Here is a 24,788-nt window from a genome sequence, read left to right as displayed (position 1 = left end):
ATACCTTTCCTTTCCGTTCCGTTCCATTCCATTCCATTCCGATTAATTCCATTCCATTCCATTGCATTCCATTCCATTCCACTCCATTCCTTTGTGGTTGATTCCATTCCATTCCATTCCATTCCATTCCATTCCATTCCATTCCATTCCTTTCCAATCCGTTTCATTCCATTCCATTCAATTTCATTCCATTCGGGTTGATTCCAATCCATTCCATTCCATACCATTCCATTGCTTTTGATTCCATTCCTTTCCATTCCATTCCATTCCATTCCATTCCATTCCATTCCATTCCACTCCATTCCATTCCATTCCGTTCGGATTGATTCCATTCCGTTCCAATCCATACCATTCCATTCAATTCCGGTTGATTCCTTTCCATTCCATTTCATTCCATTCCATTCGGGTTGATTCCATTCCATTTCTTTCTATTCCATTCCATTCCATTCCATTCTATTCCATTCCATTCCATTCTATTCGCGTTGATTCCATTCCATCCCATTCCATTCCATTCCATTCCATCCCATACCATTCCATTCCATTCGGGTTGAATCCATTGCATTCCATTCCATTCCATACCATTAGGGTGGATTCCATTCCGTTCCATTCAATTCCATTCCACTCCATTCTGTTCGGGTTGATTCCATTCCCTTCCATTCCATTGCATTCCATTAGATTCCATTCCATTCCATTCCACTCAGGTTGATTCCATTCCATTTCTTTCCATTCCATTCCATTCCATTCCGATTTTTTCCATTCCATTCCATTCCATTCCATTCCATTCCATTCCGTTGCTTCCATTCGATTCCAGAACATTCCATTCCATTCCATTCCGGTTGATTCCATAGCTTTCCATTCCATTCCATTCTATTACATTCCATTCCTTTTGCTTCCATTCCATTCCATTCCAATCCATTTTATTCCATTCGGTTTGATTCCATTCCATTCCATTCCAATGCATTCCATTCCATTCCATTTCATTCCATTCGGGTTTATTCCATTCCATTGGATTCCATTGTATTCCATTCTGGTTGATTCCGTTCCATTCCATTCCACTCCATTCCATTTCATTCGGGTTGATTCCATTCCATTCCATTCCATTCCATTCCATTCCATTCCATTTGTGTTGACTCCATTCCATTCCATTCCATTCCATTCCATTTCATTCCAATCCATTCTGTAAGATTCCATTCCATTTCATTCCATTCCATTCCATTCCATTCCATTTCATTCCAATCCATTCGGTTTGACTGCATTCCATTACATTCCTTTCCATTCGGTTGCTTCCTTTCCATTCTGGAACATTCCAATCCATTCCGGTTGATTCCATTCCATTCCATTCCATTCCATTCCATTCCATTCCATTCCATTCCATTTTATTCCATTCGGCTTGATTCCATTCGGGTTGTTTCCTTTCCATTGCATTCCATTCAATTCCATTCTATTCCATTCTGGTTGATTCCATTCCATTCCATTCCATTCCATTCCATTCCATTCGGGTTGATTCCATTCCATTCCATTCTCTTCCATTCCATTCGATTCTATTCCATTCCATTCCATTCTATTCGCATTGATTCCATTCCATCCCATTCCATTCCATTCCATCCCATTACATTCCATTCCATTCGGGTTGATTCCATTGCATTCAGTTGCATTCCATTCCATTTGGGTGGATTCCATTCCATTCCATTCCATTCGTGTTGAATCCATTCCATTCCATTCCTTTCCATTCTATTCCATTCAATTCGTGTTGATTCCATTCCATTCCATTCCATCGCATTCCATTCCATTCCGTTTCATTCCATTCATGTTGATTCCTTTCCATTCCATTCCAATCGGGATGATTCCGTTCCCTTCCTTTCCATTCTATTCGTGTTGATACCATTCCATTCCACGCCATTCCATTCCATTCCATTCCATTAGGGTTGATGCCATTCCATTCCATTCCATAACATTCCATTCCCATTGGCTTGATTCCATTCCATTCCACTCCATTCCATTCGGGTTAATTGCATTCCATTCCATTCCATTCGACTCCATTCCATTCCATTCCATTCGGGTTGATTCCATTCCATTCCATTCCATTCCATTCCATTCCATTCCACTCCATTCCATTCCATTCCATTCGGGTTGATTCCAATCCATTCCATTCCATACCATTCCATTCCACTCGGGTTGATTCCATTCGATTCCATTCCATTCCATTCCATTCCATTCGGGTTGATTCCTTTCCATTCCATTCCATTCCATTCCATTCTTGTATATTCCATACTATTCCATTCCAATCCATTCCATTCCATTCCGTTCGGATTGATTCCATTCCGTTCCATTCGAATCCATTCCATTCCATTCCGATTGATTCTTTGCCATTCCTTTCCAATCCATTCCGTTCCAATCCATTCCATTCCGATTGATTCCATTCCATTCCATTGCATTCCATTCCATTCAACTCCATTCCTTTGTGTTTGTTTCCATTCCATTACATTCCATTCCATTCCATTCCGTTCCATTCCATTCCTTTCCATTCCGTTTCATTCCATTCCATTCCTTTCCATTCCGTTCCATTCCATTCCATTCAATTTCATTCCATTCGGGTTGATTCCATTCCATTCCATTCCTTTCCATTATATTCCATTCCATTCCATTCCAGTCGGGTTCATTCCTTTCCATTCCATTCCATTCGATTCTATTCCATTCCATCCCCTTCCGGTTGAATCCATTCCATTCCCTTCCATTCCGTTCCATTCCATTCCATTCCATTCCATTCCGGTTGATTCCATTCCATTTCTTTCCAATCCATTCCATTCCATTCCATTCTGGTTTATTTCATTCCATTCCATTCCATTCCATTCCACTCCATTCCATTCAATTCCATTCTATCCCATTCCATTCCATTCCATTCGGGTTGATTCCATTCCATTCCATTCCATTCCATACCGTTCCATTGCTGTTGATTCCATTCCATTCCATTCCTTTCCACTCCATTCCATTCCATTCCGTTCGGGTTGATTCCATTCCGTTCCAATCCATACCATTCCATTCCATTCCGGTTGATTCCATTCCATTCCATTTCATTCCATTCCATTCGGATTGATTCCATTCCATTTCTTTCTATTCCATTCCATTCCATTCTATTCCATTCCATTCCATTCCATTCGGGTTGAATCCATTGCATTCCATTCCATTCCATACCATTTGGGTGGATTCCATTCCTTTCCATTCAATTCCATTCCATTCCGTTCCGTTCGGGTTGATTCCATTCCCTTCCATTCCACTGCATTCCATTCCATTCCATTCCATTCCATTCCATTCCACTCAGGTTGATTCCATTCCATTTCTTTCCATTCCATTCCATTCCATTCCGGTTTTTTCCATTCCATTCCATTCCATTCCATTCCATTCCATTCCATTCTATTCCATTCCATTCCTTTTGATTCCAATCCATTCCATTCAATTCCATTTTATTCCATTCGGCTTGATTCCATTCAGGTTGTTTCCATTCCATTGCATTCCATTCCATTGCATTCTATTCCATTGTGGTTGATTCCATTTCATTCCATTCCATTCCATTCGGGTTGATTCCATTCAATTCCATTCTCTTCCATTCCATTCCATTCTCTTCCATTCCATTCCATTCTATTCCATTCCATTCCATTCTATTCGCATTGATTCCATTCCATCCCAATCCATGCCATTCCATCCCATTCCATTCCATTCCACTCGGGTTGATTCCATTGCATTCAGTTGCATTCCATTCCATTTGCGTGGATTCCATTCCCTTCCATTCCATTCCCTTCCATTCCATTCCATTCCATTCGTGTTGATTCCATTCCATTCCATTCCTTTCCATTCTATTCCATTCCATTCGTGTTGATTCCATTCCATTCCATTCCATCGCATTCCATTCCATTCCGTTTCATTCCATTCATGTTGATTCCTTTCCATTCCATTCCATTCAGGATGATTCCGTTCCCTTCCATTCCATTCCATTCCATTCCATTCTTGTTGATACCATTCCATTCCACGCCATTCCATTCCATTCCATTCCATTATGGTTGATGCCATTCCATTCCATTCCATACCATTCCAATGCTGTTGATTCCATTCCATTCCATTCCACTCTATTCAATTCCATTCCGTTCGGGTTGATTCCATTCCGTTCCAATCCATACCATTCCATTCAATTCCGGTTGATACCATTCCATTCCATTTCATTCCATTCCATTCGGGTTGATTCCATTCCATTTCTTTCTATTCCATTCCATTCCATTCTATTCCATACCATTCCATTCTATTCGCGTTGATTCCATTCCATCCCATTCCATTCCTTTCCATCCCATTCCATTCCATTCCATTCGGGTTGAATCCATTGCATTCCATTCCATTCCATACCATTAGGTTGTATTCCAGTCCATTCCATTCAATACCATTCCATTCCATTCCCTTCGGTTTGATTCCATTCCCTTCCATTCCATTGCATTCCATTCCATTCCATTCCATTCCATTCCATTCCACTCAGGTTGATTCCATTCCATTTCTTTCCATTCCATTCCATTCCATTCCGGTTTTTTCCATTCCATTCCATTCCATTCCATTCCATTCCATTCCATTCCATTCGGTTGCTTCCATTCCATTCCAGAACATTCCATTCCATTCCATTCCGGTTGATTCCATTGCATTCCATTCCATTCCATTCTATTCCATTCCATTCCTTTTGCTTCCATTCCATTCCATTCCAATCCATTTTATTCCATTCGGTTTGATTCCATTCCATTCCATTCCAATGCATTCCATTCCATTCCATTTCATTCCTTTCGGGTTTATTCCATTCCATTGCATTCCATTCTATTCCATTCTGGTTGATTCCGTTCCATTCCATTCCACTCCATTCCATTTCATTCGGGTTGATTCCATTCCATTCCATTCCATTCCATTCCATTTGTGTTGACTCCATTCCATTCCATTCCATTCCATTTCATTCCAATCCATTCCGTAAGATTCCATTCCGTTCCATTCCATTCCATTACATTCCATTCCATTTCATTCCAATCCATTCGGTTTGACTGCATTCCATTACATTCCTTTCCATTCGGTTTCTTCCTTTCCATTCCGGAACATTCCATTCCATTCCATTCCATTCCGTTTGATTCCATTCCATTCCATTCAATTCCATTCTATTCCATTCCATTCCATTCCATTCCATTCCATTTTATTGCATTTGGCTTGATTCCATTCGGGTTGTTTCCTTTCCATTGCATTCCATTCCATTCCATTCTATTCCATTCTGGTTGATTCCATTCCATTCCTTTCCATTCCATTCCATTCGGGTTGATTCCATTCCATCCCATTCCATTCCATTCCATCCCATTACATTCCATTACATTCTGGTTGATTCCATTCCATTCCTTTCCATTCCATTCCATTCGGGTTGATTCCATTCCATTCAGTTGCATTCCATTCCATTTGGGTGGATTCCATTCCATGCCATTCCATTCCATTCCATTCCATTCGTGTTGAATCTATTCCATTCCATTCCTTTCCATTCTATTCCATTCCATTTGTGTTGATTCCATTCCATTCCATTCCATCGCATTCCATTCCATTCCGTTTCATTCCATTCATGTTGATTCCTTTCCATTCCTTTCCATTCGTGTTGATACCATTCCATTCCACGCCATTCCATTCCATTCCATTCCATTAGGGTTGATGCCATTCCATTCCATTCCATACCATTCCATTCCCATTGGGTTGATTCCATTCCATTCCACTCCATTCCATTCGGGTTAATTGCATTCCATTCCATTCCATTCGACTCCATTCCTTTCCATTCCATTCGGGTGGTTTCCATTCCAGTCAAGAACATTCCATTCCATTCCATTCCATTCCTCTCCATTCCAATCCATTCCATTCCATGTGGGTTGATTCCATTCCATTCCATTCCATTCCATTACATTCGGGTTGATTCCATTCCATTCCATTCCATTACAATACATTCCATTCCACTCCATTCCATTCCATTCCATTCGGGTTGATTCCATTCCATTCCTTTCCATACCATTCCATTCCACTCGGTTTGATTCCATTAAATACCATTCCATTCCATTCCATTCGGGTTGATGCCATTCCATTCCATTCCATTCCATTCCATTCCATTCAATTCTTATAGACTCCTTCCTATTCCATTCCATTCCATTCCATTACATTCCGTTCGGGTTGATTCCATTCCGTTCCATTCCAATCCATTCCATTGCATTCCGATTGATTCCACGCCATCCCTTTCCATTCCTTTCCGTTCCTTTCCATTCCATTCCGATTAATTCCATTCCATTCCATTGCATTCCATTCCATTCCACTCCATTCCTTTGTGGTTGATTCCATTCCATTCCATTCCATTCCATTCCATTCCATTCCATTCCTTTCCAATCCGTTTCATTCCATTCCATTCAATTTCATTCCTTTCGGGTTGATTCCATTCCATTCCATTCCATACCATTCCATTGCTTTTGATTCCATTCCATTCCATTCCATTCCATTCCACTCCATTCCATTCCATTCCGTTCTGATTGATTCCATTCCGTTCCAATCCATACCATTCCATTCAATTCCGGTTGATTCCATTCCATTCCATTTCATTCTATTCCATTCGGGTTGATTCCATTCCATTTCTTTCTATTCCATTCCATTCCATTCCATTCTATTCCATTCCATTCCATTCTATTCGCGTTGATTCCATTCCATCCCATTCCATTCCATTCCATTCCATCCCATACCATTCCATTCCATTCGGGTTGAATCCATTGCATTCCATTCCATTCCATACCATTAGGGTGGATTCCATTCCGTTCCATTCAATTCCATTCCACTCCATTCCGTTCGTGTTGATTCCATTCCCTTCCATTCCATTGCATTCCATTAGATTCCATTCCATTCCATTCCACTCAGGTTGATTCCATTCCATTTCTTTCCATTCCATTCCATTCCATTCCGATTTTTTCCATTCCATTCCATTCCATTCCATTCCATTCCATTCCATTCCATTCCGTTGCTTCCATTCCATTCCAGAACATTCCATTCCATTCCATTCCGGTTGATTCCATTGCATTCCATTCCATTCCATTCTATTACATTCCATTCCTTTTGCTTCCATTCCATTCCATTCCAATCCATTTTATTCCATTCGGTTTGATTCCATTCCATTCCATTCCAATGCATTCCATTCCATTCCATTTCATTCCATTCGGGTTTATTCCATTCCATTGGATTCCATTGTATTCCATTCTGGTTGATTCCGTTCCATTCCATTCCACTCCATTCCATTTCATTCGGGTTGATTCCATTCCATTCCATTCCATTCCATTCCATTCCATTCCATTTGTGTTGACTCCATTCCATTCCATTCCATTCCATTCCATTTCATTCCAATCCATTCTGTAAGATTCCATTCCATTTCATTCCATTCCATTCCATTCCATTCCATTTCATTCCAATCCATTCGGTTTGACTGCATTCCATTACATTCCTTTCCATTCGGTTGCTTCCTTTCCATTCTGGAACATTCCAATCCATTCCGGTTGATTCCATTCCATTCCATTCCATTCCATTCCATTCCATTCCATTCCATTTTATTCCATTCGGCTTGATTCCATTCGGGTTGTTTCCTTTCCATTGCATTCCATTCCATTCCATTCTATTCCATTCTGGTTGATTCCATTCCATTCCATTCCAGTCCATTCCATTCCATTCGGGTTGATTCCATTCCATTCCATTCTCTTCCATTCCATTCGATTCTATTCCATTCCATTCCATTCTATTCGCATTGACTCCATTCCATCCCATTCCATTCCATTCCATCCCATTACATTCCATTCCATTCGGGTTGATTCCATTGCATTCAGTTGCATTCCATTCCATTTGTGTGGATTCCATTCCATTCCATTCCATTCCATTCCATTCGTGTTGAATCTATTCCATTCCATTCCTTTCCATTCTATTCCATTCAATTCGTGTTGATTCCATTCCATTCCATTCCATCGCATTCCATTCCATTCCGTTTCATTCCATTCATGTTGATTCCTTTCCATTCCATTCCAATCGGGATGATTCCGTTCCCTTCCTTTCCATTCCATTCCATTCCATTCGTGTTGATACCATTCCATTCCACGCCATTCCATTCCATTCCATTCCATTAGGGTTGATGCCATTCCATTCCATTCCATACCATTCCATTCCCATTGGCTTGATTCCATTCCATTCCACTCCATTCCATTCGGGTTAATTGCATTCCATTCCATTCCATTCGACTCCATTCCTTTGCATTCCATTCGGGTGGCTTCCATTCCAGTCAAGAATATTCCATTCCATTCCATTCCATTCCATTCGATTCCTCTCCATTCAAATCCATTCCATTCCATGTGGGTTGATTCCATTCCATTCCATTCCATTCCATTCCATTCCCTTCGGGTTGATTCCATTCCATTCCATTCCATTCCATTCCATTCCATTCCATTCCATTCCATTCCATTCCACTCCATTCCATTCCATTCCATTCGGGTTGATTCCATTCCATTCCTTTCCATACCATTCCATTCCACTCGGTTTGATTCCATTAAATACCATTCCATTCCATTCCATTCGGGTTGATGCCATTCCATTCCATTCCATTCCATTCCATTCAATTCTTGTAGATTCCGTTCTATTCCATTCCATTCCATTCCATTCCATTCCATTCCGTTCCTGTTGATTCCATTCCGTTCCATTCCAATCCATTCCATTGCATTCCGATTGATTCCATGCCATTCCTTTCCATTCCATTCCGTTCCATTCCATTCCATTCCGATTAATTCCAATCCATTCCATTGCATTCCATTCCATTCCTCTCCATTCCTTTGTGGTTGATTCCATTCCATTGCATTCCATTCCATTCCATTCCATTCCTTTCCAATCCGTTTCATTCCATTCCATTCAATTTCATTCCATTCGGGTTGATTCCATTCCATTCCATTCCTTTCCATTATATTCCATTGCATTCCATTCCATCCTGGTTCATTCCATTCCATTCCATTCCATTACATTCCATTCCATTCCCTACGTGTTGAATCCATTCCATTCCCTTCCATTCCATTCCATTCCATTCCATTCCATTCGGGTTGATTCCATTCCATTCCTTTCCATTCCATTCCATTCCATTCCATTCCATTCCATTCCGATTGATACCATTCCGTTTCTTTCCATTCCATTCCATTCCATTCCATTGTGCTTTATTCCATTCCATTCCATTCCATTCCATTCCATTCCATTCCATTCCATTCTATCCCATTCCATTCCATTCCATTCGGGTTGATTCCATTCCATTCCATTCCACACCATTCTATTACTGTTGATTCCATTCCATTCCATTCCATTCGGGTTGATTCCATTCCATTCCATTCCATTGCATTCCATTCCACCCCATTTCACTCCATTCAGGTTGATTCCATTCCATTCCATTCCATTGCATTCCATTCCACCCCATTTCACTGTATTCAGGTTGATTCCATTCCATTCCATTCCATTGCATTCCATTCCATTCCATTCCATCCGGGTTGATTCCATTCCATTCCATTCCATTCAATTCCATTCCATTCCATTCCATTCCATTCTGGTTGATTCCATTCCATTCCATTAAATTCCATTCCATGCCATGCCATTCCATTCGTGTTGATTCCATTCCATTCCATTCTATGCTATTCCATTCCATTCTATTCGTGTTGATTCCATTCCATCCCATTCCATTCAATTCTATTCGGGCTGATTCCATTCCATTCCTTTCCATTTCATTCCATTCCATTTGCATTGATTCCATTCCATTCCATTCATTCCCATTCTATTCGGGTTGATTCCATTCCATTCCATTCCATTCCATTCCTTTCCATTCCATTCCATTCCATTGCATCCCATTCCAATCCATTCCATTCCATTCCATTCCATTGCATTCCATTCCATTCCATTTCATTCCATTCGGGTTGATTCTATTCCATTCCATTCCATTCCATTCCATTCGGGTTGATTTCATTCCATTCCATTCCATTCCATTTCATTCCATTCGGTTTGGGTTGATTCCATTCCATTCCATTCCTTTCCATTCCATTCCATTCCATTCCCTTCGGCTTGATTCCATTCCATTCCCTTCCATTCCGTTCCAAACCCTTCCATTCGGGTTGATTCCATTCCATTCCATTCCATTCCATTCCATTGCATTCCATTCCATTCCTTTCCATTCCATTGCATTCCATTCCAACCCATTTCACTCCATTCAGGTTGATTCCATTTCATTCCATTCCATTGCATTCCATTCCATTCCATTCGGGGTGATTCCATTCCATTCCATTCCACTCCATTCCATTCCATTCCATTCAATTCCATTTTGGTTGATTCCATTCCAATCAATTGTATTCCATTTCATTTGGTTTAATTCCATTGCATTCCACTCCATTCCATTCCATTCCATTCCATTCCATTCGGGTTGCTTCCATTCCATTCCAGAACATTCCATTCCATTCCATTCCACTCCAGTTCATTCCATTCCATTCCATTCCATTCCATTCCACTCCGGTTGATTCCATTCCATTCCATTCCATTCCATTCGTTTTGATTCCATTCCGTTCGATTCCATTCCATTCCATTCCATTTGGTTTGATTCCATTCCATTCCATTGCAATGCATTCCATTCCATTCCATTTCATTCCATGCGTGTTGATTCCATTCCATTTCATTCCATTCCATTCCACTCTAATCCATTCCATTCGGGTTGATTCCATTCCATTCCATTTGATTCCATTCCATTCGATTCCATTCCATTCGGGTTGACTCCATTCCATTTCATTTCATTCCATTCTATTCCATTCCATTGCATTCCAATTCACTCCATTCGGGTATATTCCGTTCTATTCCATTCCAATCAATTCCATTCCATACCGGTTGATTCCATTCCATTCCATTCCATTCCTTTCCATTCCGGTTGATTCCATTCCATTCCATTCCATTCTATTCCATTCCATTCCTTTTGAGTCCATTCCATTCCATTCCATTCCATTACATTTTATTCCATTCGGATTGATTCCATTCCATTCCATTCCAATGCATTCCTTTGCATTCTATTTCATCCCATTCGGATTGATTCCGTTCCATTCCATTCCATTCCATTCTATTCCATTCGGGTTGATTCCATTCCATTCCATTCCATTCCATTCCAGTTCATTCCATTCGGTTTGGGTTGATTGCATTCCATTCCATTCCTTTCCATTCCATTCCATTCCATTCCCTTCGGGATGATTCCATTCCATTCCATTCCATTCCATTAGGACTGATGTCATTCCAATCCTTTCCATACCATTCCATTTCATTTGGGTTGATTCCATTCCATTCCATTCCTTTCCATCCGGGTTAATTGCTTCCATTCCAGTCAAGAACATTCCATTCCATTCCATTCCATTCAATTCCATTACATTCGGTTTGATTCCATTCCATTCCATTCCATTGCATTGCATTCCATTCCTCTCCATTCCATTCTGGTTGATTCCATTCCATTCCATTCCATTCCATTCCATTCCATTCCATTCCATTCGGGTTGATTCCATTCCATTCCATTCCATTCTATTCCATTCCATTCCACTCTATTCGCGTTGATTCCATTCCATTCCATTAAATCCCATTCCATTCCATTCCATTCGGGTTGATTCGATTCAATTCCCTTCCATTCCATTGCATTCCATTTCATTCCATTCGGGTAGATTCCATTCTATTCCATTCCAATCCATTGCATTCCATCCCGGTTGATTCCAATCCATTCCAATCCATTCCATTTGGTTTGATTCCATTCCATTCCATTCCATTCCATTCCATTCCATTCCGTTTGGGTTGATTCAATTCCGTTCCATTCCATTCCATTCCATTCGGTTGCTTCCATTCCTTTCCAGAACATTCCATTCCATTCCATTCCATTATGGTTGTTTCCATTGCATTGCATTCCATTCCATTCCATTCCATTCCATTCCATTCGGGTTGATTCCATTCCATTCCATTCCATACCGTTCCATTGCTGTTGATTCCATTCCATTCCATTCCTTTCCACTCCATTCCATTCCATTCCGTTCGGGTTGATTCCATTCCGTTCCAATCCATACCATTCCATTCCATTCCGGTTGATTCCATTCCATTCCATTTCATTCCATTCCATTCGGATTGATTCCATTCCATTTCTTTCTATTCCATTCCATTCCATTCTATTCCATTCCATTCCATTCCATTCGGGTTGAATCCATTGCATTCCATTCCATTCCATACCATTTGGGTGGATTCCATTCCTTTCCTTTCAATTCCATTCCATTCCGTTCCGTTCGGGTTGATTCCATTCCCTTCCATTCCACTGCATTCCATTCCATTCCATTCCATTCCATTCCACTCAGGTTGATTCCATTCCATTTCTTTCCATTCCATTCCATTCCATTCCGGTTTTTTCCATTCCATTCCATTCCATTCCATTGCATTCTATTCCATTCCATTCCTTTTGATTCCAATCCATTCCATTCAATTCCATTTTATTCCATTCGGCTTGATTCCATTCAGGTTGTTTCCATTCCATTGCATTCCATTCCATTGCATTCTATTCCATTGTGGTTGATTCCATTCCAATCCATTCCATTCCATTCGGGTTGATTCCATTCAATTCCATTCTCTTCCATTCCATTCCATTCTCTTCCATTCCATTCCATTCTATTCCATTCGATTCCATTCTATTCGCATTGATTCCATTCCATCCCAATCCATGCCATTCCATCCCATTCCATTCCATTCCACTCGGGTTGATTCCATTGCATTCAGTTGCATTCTATTCCATTTGGGTGGATTCCATTCCCTTCCATTCCATTCCCTTCCATTCCATTCCATTCCATTCGTGTTGATTCCATTCCATTCCATTCCTTTCCATTCTATTCCATTCCATTCGTGTTGATTCCATTCCATTCCATTCCATCGCATTCCATTCCATTCCGTTTCATTCCATTCATGTTGATTCCTTTCCATTCCATTCCATTCAGGATGATTCCGTTCCCTTCCATTCCATTCCATTCCATTCCATTCTTGTTGATACCATTCCATTCCACGCCATTCCATTCCATTCCATTCCATTATGGTTGATGCCATTCCATTCCATTCCATACCATTCCAATGCTGTTGATACCATTCCATTCCATTCCACTCTATTCAATTCCATTCCGTTCGGGTTGATTCCATTCCGTTCCAATCCATACCATTCCATTCAATTCCGGTTGATACCATTCCATTCCATTTCATTCCATTCCATTCGGGTTGATTCCATTCCATTTCTTTCTATTCCATTCCATTCCATTCTATTCCATACCATTCCATTCTATTCGCGTTGATTCCATTCCATCCCATTCCATTCCATTCCATCCCATTCCATTCCATTCCATTCGGGTTGAATCCATTGCATTCCATTCCATTCCATACCATTAGGTTGTATTCCAGTCCATTCCATTCAATACCATTCCATTCCATTCCCTTCGGTTTGATTCCATTCCCTTCCATTCCATTGCATTCCATTCCATTCCATTCCATTCCATTCCATTCCACTCAGGTTGATTCCATTCCATTTCTTTCCATTCCATTCCATTCCATTCCGGTTTTTTCCATTCCATTCCATTCCATTCCATTCCATTCCATTCCATTCGGTTGCTTCCATTCCATTCCAGAACATTCCATTCCATTCCATTCCGGTTGATTCCATTGCATTCCATTCCATTCCATTCTATTCCATTCCATTCCTTTTGCTTCCATTCCATTCCATTCCAATCCATTTTATTCCATTCGGTTTGATTCCATTCCATTCCATTCCAATGCATTCCATTCCATTCCATTTCATTCCTTTCGGGTTTATTCCATTCCATTGCATTCCATTCTATTCCATTCTGGTTGATTCCGTTCCATTCCATTCCACTCCATTCCATTTCATTCGGGTTGATTCCATTCCATTCCATTCCATTCCATTCCATTTGTGTTGACTCCATTCCATTCCATTCCATTCCATTTCATTCCAATCCATTCCGTAAGATTCCATTCCGTTCCATTCCATTCCATTACATTCCATTCCATTTCATTCCAATCCATTCGGTTTGACTGCATTCCGTTACATTCCTTTCCATTCGGTTTCTTCCTTTCCATTCCGGAACATTCCATTCCATTCCATTCCATTCCGTTTGATTCCATTCCATTCCATTCAATTCCATTCCATTCCATTCCATTTTATTGCATTTGGCTTGATTCCATACGGGTTGTTTCCTTTCCATTGCATTCCATTCCATTCCATTCTATTCCATTCTGGTTGATTCCATTCCATTCGTTTCCATTCCATTCCATTCGGGTTGATTCCATTCCATCCCATTCCATTCCATTCCATCCCATTACATTCCATTCCGTTCTGGTTGATTCCATTCCATTCCTTTCCATTCCATTCCATTCGGGTTGATTCCATTCCATTCAGTTGCATTCCATTCCATTTGGGTGGATTCCATTCCATGCCATTCCATTCCATTCCATTCCATTCGTGTTGAATCTATTCCATTCCATTCCTTTCCATTCTATTCCATTCCATTTGTGTTGATTCCATTCCATTCCATTCCATCGCATTCCATTCCATTCCGTTTCATTCCATTCATGTTGATTCCTTTCCATTCCATTCCAATCGGGATATTTCCGTTCCCTTCCTTTGCATTCCATTCCTTTCCATTCGTGTTGATACCATTCCATTCCACTCCATTGCATTCCATTCCATTCCATTAGGGTTGATGCCATTCCATTCCATTCCATACCATTCCATTCCCATTGGGTTGATTCCATTCCATTCCACTCCATTCCATTCGGGTTAATTGCATTCCATTCCATTCCATTCGACTCCATTCCTTTCCATTCCATTCGGGTGGCTTCCATTCCAGTCAAGAACATTCCATTCCATTCCATTCCATTCCTCTCCATTCCAATCCATTCCATTCCATGTGGGTTGATTCCATTCCATTCCATTCCATTACATTACATTCGGGTTGATTCCATTCCATTCCATTCCATTCCATTCCATTCCATTCCATTCCATTCCACTCCATTCCATTCCATTCCATTCGGGTTGATTCCATTCCATTCCTTACCATACCATTCCATTCCACTCGGTTTGATTCCATTAAATACCATTCCATTCCATTCCATTCGGGTTGATGCCATTCCATTCCATTCCATTCCATTCCATTCAATTCTTATAGATTCCTTCCTATTCCATTCCATTCCATTCCGTTCAGGTTGATTCCATTCCGTTCCATTCCAATCCATTCCATTGCATTCCGATTGATTCCATGCCATACCTTTCCTTTCCGTTCCGTTCCATTCCATTCCATTCCGATTAATTCCATTCCATTCCATTGCATTCCATTCCATTCCACTCCATTCCTTTGTGGTTGATTCCATTCCATTCCATTCCATTCCATTCCATTCCATTCCATTCCATTCCTTTCCAATCCGTTTCATTCCATTCCATTCAATTTCATTCCATTCGGGTTGATTCCAATCCATTCCATTCCATACCATTCCATTGCTTTTGATTCCATTCCTTTCCATTCCATTCCATTCCATTCCATTCCATTCCATTCCATTCCACTCCATTCCATTCCATTCCGTTCGGATTGATTCCATTCCGTTCCAATCCATACCATTCCATTCAATTCCGGTTGATTCCTTTCCATTCCATTTCATTCCATTCCATTCGGGTTGATTCCATTCCATTTCTTTCTATTCCATTCCATTCCATTCCATTCTATTCCATTCCATTCCATTCTATTCGCGTTGATTCCATTCCATCCCATTCCATTCCATTCCATTCCATCCCATACCATTCCATTCCATTCGGGTTGAATCCATTGCATTCCATTCCATTCCATACCATTAGGGTGGATTCCATTCCGTTCCATTCAATTCCATTCCACTCCATTCTGTTCGGGTTGATTCCATTCCCTTCCATTCCATTGCATTCCATTAGATTCCATTCCATTCCATTCCACTCAGGTTGATTCCATTCCATTTCTTTCCATTCCATTCCATTCCATTCCGATTTTTTCCATTCCATTCCATTCCATTCCATTCCATTCCATTCCATTCCGTTGCTTCCATTCCATTCCAGAACATTCCATTCCATTCCATTCCGGTTGATTCCATAGCTTTCCATTCCATTCCATTCTATTACATTCCATTCCTTTTGCTTCCATTCCATTCCATTCCAATCCATTTTATTCCATTCGGTTTGATTCCATTCCATTCCATTCCAATGCATTCCATTCCATTCCATTTCATTCCATTCGGGTTTATTCCATTCCATTGGATTCCATTGTATTCCATTCTGGTTGATTCCGTTCCATTCCATTCCACTCCATTCCATTTCATTCGGGTTGATTCCATTCCATTCCATTCCATTCCATTCCATTCCATTTGTGTTGACTCCATTCCATTCCATTCCATTCCATTCCATTTCATTCCAATCCATTCTGTAAGATTCCATTCCATTTCATTCCATTCCATTCCATTCCATTCCATTTCATTCCAATCCATTCGGTTTGACTGCATTCCATTACATTCCTTTCCATTCGGTTGCTTCCTTTCCATTCTGGAACATTCCAATCCATTCCGGTTGATTCCATTCCATTCCATTCCATTCCATTCCATTCCATTCCATTCCATTTTATTCCATTCGGCTTGATTCCATTCGGGTTGTTTCCTTTCCATTGCATTCCATTCAATTCCATTCTATTCCATTCTGGTTGATTCCATTCCATTCCATTCCATTCCATTCCATTCCATTCCATTCCATTCGGGTTGATTCCATTCCATTCCATTCTCTTCCATTCCATTCGATTCTATTCCATTCCATTCCATTCTATTCGCATTGATTCCATTCCATCCCATTCCATTCCATTCCATCCCATTACATTCCATTCCATTCGGGTTGATTCCATTGCATTCAGTTGCATTCCATTCCATTTGGGTGGATTCCATTCCATTCCATTCCATTCGTGTTGAATCCATTCCATTCCATTCCATTCCATTCCATTCCATCGCATTCCATTCCATTCCGTTTCATTCCATTCATGTTGATTCCTTTCCATTCCATTCCAATCGGGATGATTCCGTTCCCTTCCTTTCCATTCCATTCGTGTTGATACCATTCCATTCCACGCCATTCCATTCCATTCCATTCCATTAGGGTTGATGCCATTCCATTCCATTCCATACCATTCCATTCCCATTGGCTTGATTCCATTCCATTCCACTCCATTCCATTCGGGTTAATTGCATTCCATACCATTCCATTCGACTCCATTCCATTCCATTCCATTCGGGTTGATTCCATTCCATTCCATTCCATTCCATTCCATTCGGGTTGATTCCTTTCCATTCCATTCCATTCCATTCCATTCTTGTATATTCCATTCTATTCCATTCCAATCCATTCCATTCCATTCCGTTCGGATTGATTCCATTCCGTTCCATTCGAATCCATTCCATTCCATTCCGATTGATTCTTTGCCATTCCTTTCCAATCCATTCCGTTCCAATCCATTCCATTCCGATTGATTCCATTCCATTCCATTGCATTCCATTCCATTCAACTCCATTCCTTTGTGTTTGTTTCCATTCCATTCCATTCCATTCCATTCCATTCCATTCCGTTCCATTACATTCCATTCCTTTCCATTCCGTTTCATTCCATTCCATTCAATTTCATTCCATTCGGGTTGATTCCATTCCATTCCATTCCTTTCCATTATATTCCATTCCATTCCATTCCAGTCGGGTTCATTCCTTTCCATTCCATTCCATTCGATTCTATTCCATTCCATCCCCTTCCGGTTGAATCCATTCCATTCCCTTCCATTCCGTTCCATTCCATTCCATTCCATTCCATTCCGGTTGATTCCATTCCATTTCTTTCCAATCCATTCCATTCCATTCCATTCTGGTTTATTTCATTCCATTCCATTCCATTCCATTCCACTCCATTCCATTCAATTCCATTCTATCCCATTCCATTCCATTCCATTCGGGTTGATTCCATTCCATTCCATTCCATACCGTTCCATTGCTGTTGATTCCATTCCATTCCATTCCTTTCCACTCCATTCCATTCCATTCCGTTCGGGTTGATTCCATTCCGTTCCAATCCATACCATTCCATTCCATTCCGGTTGATTCCATTCCATTCCATTTCATTCCATTCCATTCGGATTGATTCCATTCCATTTCTTTCTATTCCATTCCATTCCATTCTATTCCATTCCATTCCATTCCATTCGGGTTGAATCCATTGCATTCCATTCCATTCCATACCATTTGGGTGGATTCCATTCCTTTCCATTCAATTCCATTCCATTCCGTTCCGTTCGGGTTGATTCCATTCCCTTCCATTCCACTGCATTCCATTCCATTCCATTCCATTCCATTCCACTCAGGTTGATTCCATTCCATTTCTTTCCATTCCATTCCATTCCATTCCGGTTTTTTCCATTCCATTTCATTCCATTCCATTCCATTCTATTCCATTCCATTCCTTTTGATTCCAATCCATTCCATTCAATTCCATTTTATTCCATTCGGCTTGATTCCATTCAGGTTGTTTCCATTCCATTGCATTCCATTCCATTGCATTCTATTCCATTGTGGTTGATTCCATTCCAATCCATTCCATTCCATTCGGGTTGATTCCATTCAATTCCATTCTCTTCCATTCCATTCCATTCTCTTCCATTCCATTCCATTCTATTCCATTCCATTCCATTCTATTCGCATTGATTCCATTCCATCCCAATCCATTCCATTCCATCCCATTCCATTCCATTCCACTCGGGTTGATTCCATTGCATTCAGTTGCATTCCATTCCATTTGGGTGGATTCCATTCCCTTCCATTCCATTCCCTTCCATTCCATTCCATTCCATTCGTGTTGATTCCATTCCATTCCATTCCTTTCCATTCTATTCCATTCCATTCGTGTTGATTCCATTCCATTCCATTCCATCGCATTCCATTCCATTCCGTTTCATTCCATTCATGTTGATTCCTTTCCATTCCATTCCATTCAGGATGATTCTGTTCCCTTCCATTCCATTCCATTCCATTCCATTCTTGTTGATACCATTCCATTCCACGCCATTCCATTCCATTCCATTCCATTATGGTTGATGCCATTCCATTCCATTCCATACCATTCCAATGCTGTTGATTCCATTCCATTCCATTCCACTCTATTCAATTCCATTCCGTTCGGGTTGATTCCATTCCGTTCCAATCCATACCATTCCATTCAATTCCGGTTGATACCATTCCATTCCATTTCATTCCATTCCATTCTGGTTGATTCCATTCCATTTCTTTCTATTCCATTCCATTCCATTCTATTCCATACCATTCCATTCTATTCGCATTGATTCCATTCCATCCCATTCCATTCCATTCCATCCCATTCCATTCCATTCCATTCGGGTTGAATCCATTGCATTCCATTCCATTCCATACCATTAGGTTGTATTCCAGTCCATTCCATTCAATACCATTCCATTCCATTCCCTTCGGTTTGATTCCATTCCCTTCCATTCCATTGCATTCCATTCCATTCCATTCCATTCCATTCCATTCCACTCAGGTTGATTCCATTCCATTTCTTTCCATTCCATTCCATTCCATTCCGGTTTTTTCCATTCCATTCCATTCCATTCCATTCCATTCCATTCCATTCGGTTGCTTCCATTCCATTCCAGAACATTCCATTCCATTCCATTCCGGTTGATTCCATTGCATTCCATTCCATTCCATTCTATTCCATTCCATTCCTTTTGCTTCCATTCCATTCCATTCCAATCCATTTTATTCCATTCGGTTTGATTCCATTCCATTCCATTCCAATGCATTCCATTCCATTCCATTTCATTCCTTTCGGGTTTATTCCATTCCATTGCATTCCATTCTATTCCATTCTGGTTGATTCCGTTCCATTCCATTCCACTCCATTCCATTTCATTCGGGTTGATTCCATTCCATTCCATTCCATTCCATTCCATTTGTGTTGACTCCATTCCATTCCATTCCATTCCATTTCATTCCAATCCATTCTGTAAGATTCCATTCCGTTCCATTCCATTCCATTACATTCCATTCCATTTCATTCCAATCCATTCGGTTTGACTGCATTCCATTACATTCCTTTCCATTCGGTTTCTTCCTTTCCATTCCGGAACATTCCATTCCATTCCATTCCATTCCGTTTGATTCCATTCCATTCCATTCAATTCCATTCTATTCCATTCCATTCCATTCCATTCCATTCCATTTTATTGCATTTGGCTTGATTCCATTCGGGTTGTTTCCTTTCCATTGCATTCCATTCCATTCCATTCTATTCCATTCAGGTTGATTCCATTCCATTCCTTTCCATTCCATTCCATTCGGGTTGATTCCATTCCATCCCATTCCATTCCATTCCATCCCATTACATTCCATTCCATTCTGGTTGATTCCATTCCATTCCTTTCCATTCCATTCCATTCGGGTTGATTCCATTCCATTCAGTTGCATTCCATTCCATTTGGGTGGATTCCATTCCATGCCATTCCATTCCATTCCATTCCATTCGTGTTGAATCTATTCCATTCCATTCCTTTCCATTCTATTCCATTCCATTTGTGTTGATTCCATTCCATTCCATTCCATCGCATTCCATTCCATTCCGTTTCATTCCATTCATGTTGATTCCTTTCCATTCCTTTCCATTCGTGTTGATACCATTCCATTCCACGCCATTCCATTCCATTCCATTCCATTAGGGTTGATGCCATTCCATTCCATTCCATACCATTCCATTCCCATTGGGTTGATTCCATTCCATTCCACTCCATTCCATTCGGGTTAATTGCATTCCATTCCATTCCATTCGACTCCATTCCTTTCCATTCCATTCGGGTGGCTTCCATTCCAGTCAAGAACATTCCATTCCATTCCATTCCATTCCTCTCCATTCCAATCCATTCCATTCCATGTGGGTTGATTCCATTCCATTCCATTCCATTCCATTACATTCGGGTTGATTCCATTCCATTCCATTCCACTCCATTCCATTCCATTCCATTCGGGTTGATTCCATTCCATTCCTTTCCATACCATTCCATTCCACTCGGTTTGATTCCATTAAATACCATTCCATTCCATTCCATTCGGGTTGATGCCATTCCATTCCATTCCATTCCATTCCATTCAATTCTTATAGATTCCTTCCTATTCCATTCCATTCCATTCCATTCCATTCCGTTCGGGTTGATTCCATTCCGTTCCATTCCAATCCATTCCATTGCATTCCGATTGATTCCACGCCATCCCATTCCATTCCTTTCCGTTCCATTCCATTCCATTCCGATTAATTCCATTCCATTCCATTGCATTCCATTCCATTCCACTCCATTCCTTTGTGGTTGATTCCATTCCATTCCATTCCATTCCATTCCATTCCATTCCATTCCTTTCCAATCCGTTTCATTCCATTCCATTCAATTTCATTCCTTTCGGGTTGATTCCATTCCATTCCATTCCATACCATTCCATTGCTTTTGATTCCATTCCATTCCATTCCATTCCATTCCACTCCATTCCATTCCATTCCGTTCGGATTGATTCCATTCCGTTCCAATCCATACCATTCCATTCAATTCCGGTTGATTCCATTCCATTCCATTTCATTCTATTCCATTCGGGTTGATTCCATTCCATTTCTTTCTATTCCATTCCATTCCATTCCATTCTATTCCATTCCATTCCATTCTATTCGCGTTGATTCCATTCCATCCCATTCCATTCCATTCCATTCCATCCCATACCATTCCATTCCATTCGGGTTGAATCCATTGCATTCCATTCCATTCCATACCATTAGGGTGGATTCCATTCCGTTCCATTCAATTCCATTCCACTCCATTCCGTTCGTGTTGATTCCATTCCCTTCCATTCCATTGCATTCCATTAGATTCCATTCCATTCCATTCCACTCAGGTTGATTCCATTCCATTTCTTTCCATTCCATTCCATTCCATTCCGATTTTTTCCATTCCATTCCATTCCATTCCATTCCATTCCATTCCATTCCATTCCGTTGCTTCCATTCCATTCCAGAACATTCCATTCCATTCCATTCCGGTTGATTCCATTGCATTCCATTCCATTCCATTCTATTACATTCCATTCCTTTTGCTTCCATTCCATTCCATTCCAATCCATTTTATTCCATTCGGTTTGATTCCATTCCATTCCATTCCAATGCATTCCATTCCATTCCATTTCATTCCATTCGGGTTTATTCCATTCCATTGGATTCCATTGTATTCCATTCTGGTTGATTCCGTTCCATTCCATTCCACTCCATTCCATTTCATTCGGGTTGATTCCATTCCATTCCATTCCATTCCATTCCATTCCATTCCATTTGTGTTGACTCCATTCCATTCCATTCCATTCCATTCCATTTCATTCCAATCCATTCTGTAAGATTCCATTCCATTTCATTCCATTCCATTCCATTCCATTCCATTTCATTCCAATACATTCGGTTTGACTGCATTCCATTACATTCCTTTCCATTCGGTTGCTTCCTTTCCATTCTGGAACATTCCAATCCATTCCGGTTGATTCCATTCCATTCCATTCCATTCCATTCCATTCCATTCCATTCCATTTTATTCCATTCGGCTTGATTCCATTCGGGTTGTTTGCTTTCCATTGCATTCCATTCCATTCCATTCTATTCCATTCTGGTTGATTCCATTCCATTCCATTCCATTCCATTCCATTCCATTCGGGTTGATTCCATTCCATTCCATTCTCTTCCATTCCATTCGATTCTATTCCATTCCATTCCATTCCATCGCATTCCATTCCATTCCGTTTCATTCCATTCATGTTGATTCCTTTCCATTCCATTCCATTCAGGATGATTCCGTTCCCTTCCATTCCATTCCATTCCATTCCATTCTTGTTGATACCATTCCATTCCACGCCATTCCATTCCATTCCATTCCATTATGGTTGATGCCATTCCATTCCATTCCATACCATTCCAATGCTGTTGATTCCATTCCATTCCATTCCACTCTATTCAATTCCATTCCGTTCGGGTTGATTCCATTCCGTTCCAATCCATACCATTCCATTCAATTCCGGTTGATACCATTCCATTCCATTTCATTCCATTCCATTCGGGTTGATTCCATTCCATTTCTTTCTATTCCATTCCATTCCATTCTATTCCATACCATTCCATTCTATTCGCATTGATTCCATTCCATCCCATTCCATTCCATTCCATCCCATTCCATTCCATTCCATTCGGGTTGAATCCATTGCATTCCATTCCATTCCATACCATTAGGTTGTATTCCAGTCCATTCCATTCAATACCATTCCATTCCATTCCCTTCGGTTTGATTCCATTCCCTTCCATTCCATTGCATTCCATTCCATTCCATTCCATTCCATTCCATTCCACTCAGGTTGATTCCATTCCATTTCTTTCCATTCCATTCCATTCCATTCCGGTTTTTTCCATTCCATTCCATTCCATTCCATTCCATTCCATTCCATTCCATTCGGTTGCTTCCATTCCATTCCAGAACATTCCATTCCATTCCATTCCGGTTGATTCCATTGCATTCCATTCCATTCCATTCTATTCCATTCCATTCCTTTTGCTTCCATTCCATTCCATTCCAATCCATTTTATTCCATTCGGTTTGATTCCATTCCATTCCATTCCAATGCATTCCATTCCATTCCATTTCATTCCTTTCGGGTTTATTCCATTCCATTGCATTCCATTCTATTCCATTCTGGTTGATTCCGTTCCATTCCATTCCACTCCATTCCATTTCATTCGGGTTGATTCCATTCCATTCCATTCAATTCCATTCCATTTGTGTTGACTCCATTCCATTCCATTCCATTCCATTTCATTCCAATCCATTCCATAAGATTCCATTCCGTTCCATTCCATTCCATTACATTCCATTCCATTTCATTCCAATCCATTCGGTTTGACTGCATTCCATTACATTCCTTTCCATTCGGTTTCTTCCTTTCCATTCCGGAACATTCCATTCCATTCCATTCCGTTTGATTCCATTCCATTCCATTCAATTCCATTCTATTCCATTCCATTCCATTCCATTCCATTCCATTTTATTGCATTTGGCTTGATTCCATTCGGGTTGTTTCCTTTCCATTGCATTCCATTCCATTCCATTCTATTCCATTCTGGTTGATTCCATTCCATTCCTTTCCATTCCATTCCATTCGGGTTGATTCCATTCCATCCCATTCCATTCCATTCCATCCCATTCCATTCCATTCCATTCCATTCCATTCGGATTGCTTCCATTCCATTCCAGAACATTCCATTCCATTCCATTCCACTCCAGTTCATTCCATTCCATTCCATTCCATTCCATTCCACTCCGGTTGATTCCATTCCATTCCATTCCATTCCATTCGTTTTGATTCCATTCCGTTCGATTCCATTCCATTCCATTCCATTTGGTTTGATTCCATTGCAATGCATTCCATTCCATTCCATTTCATTCCATGCGGGTTGATTCCATTCCATTTCATTCCATTCCATTCCACTCTAATCCATTCCATTCGGGTTGATTCCATTCCATTCCATTTGA

Source organism: Pan paniscus, chromosome 18, assembly GCF_029289425.2.
Source record: "Pan paniscus chromosome 18, NHGRI_mPanPan1-v2.0_pri, whole genome shotgun sequence".
NCBI lineage: Eukaryota > Metazoa > Chordata > Mammalia > Primates > Hominidae > Pan > Pan paniscus.
The sequence above is the reverse complement of the archived record's forward strand: the minus strand, read 5'-3'. Positions refer to the sequence as shown.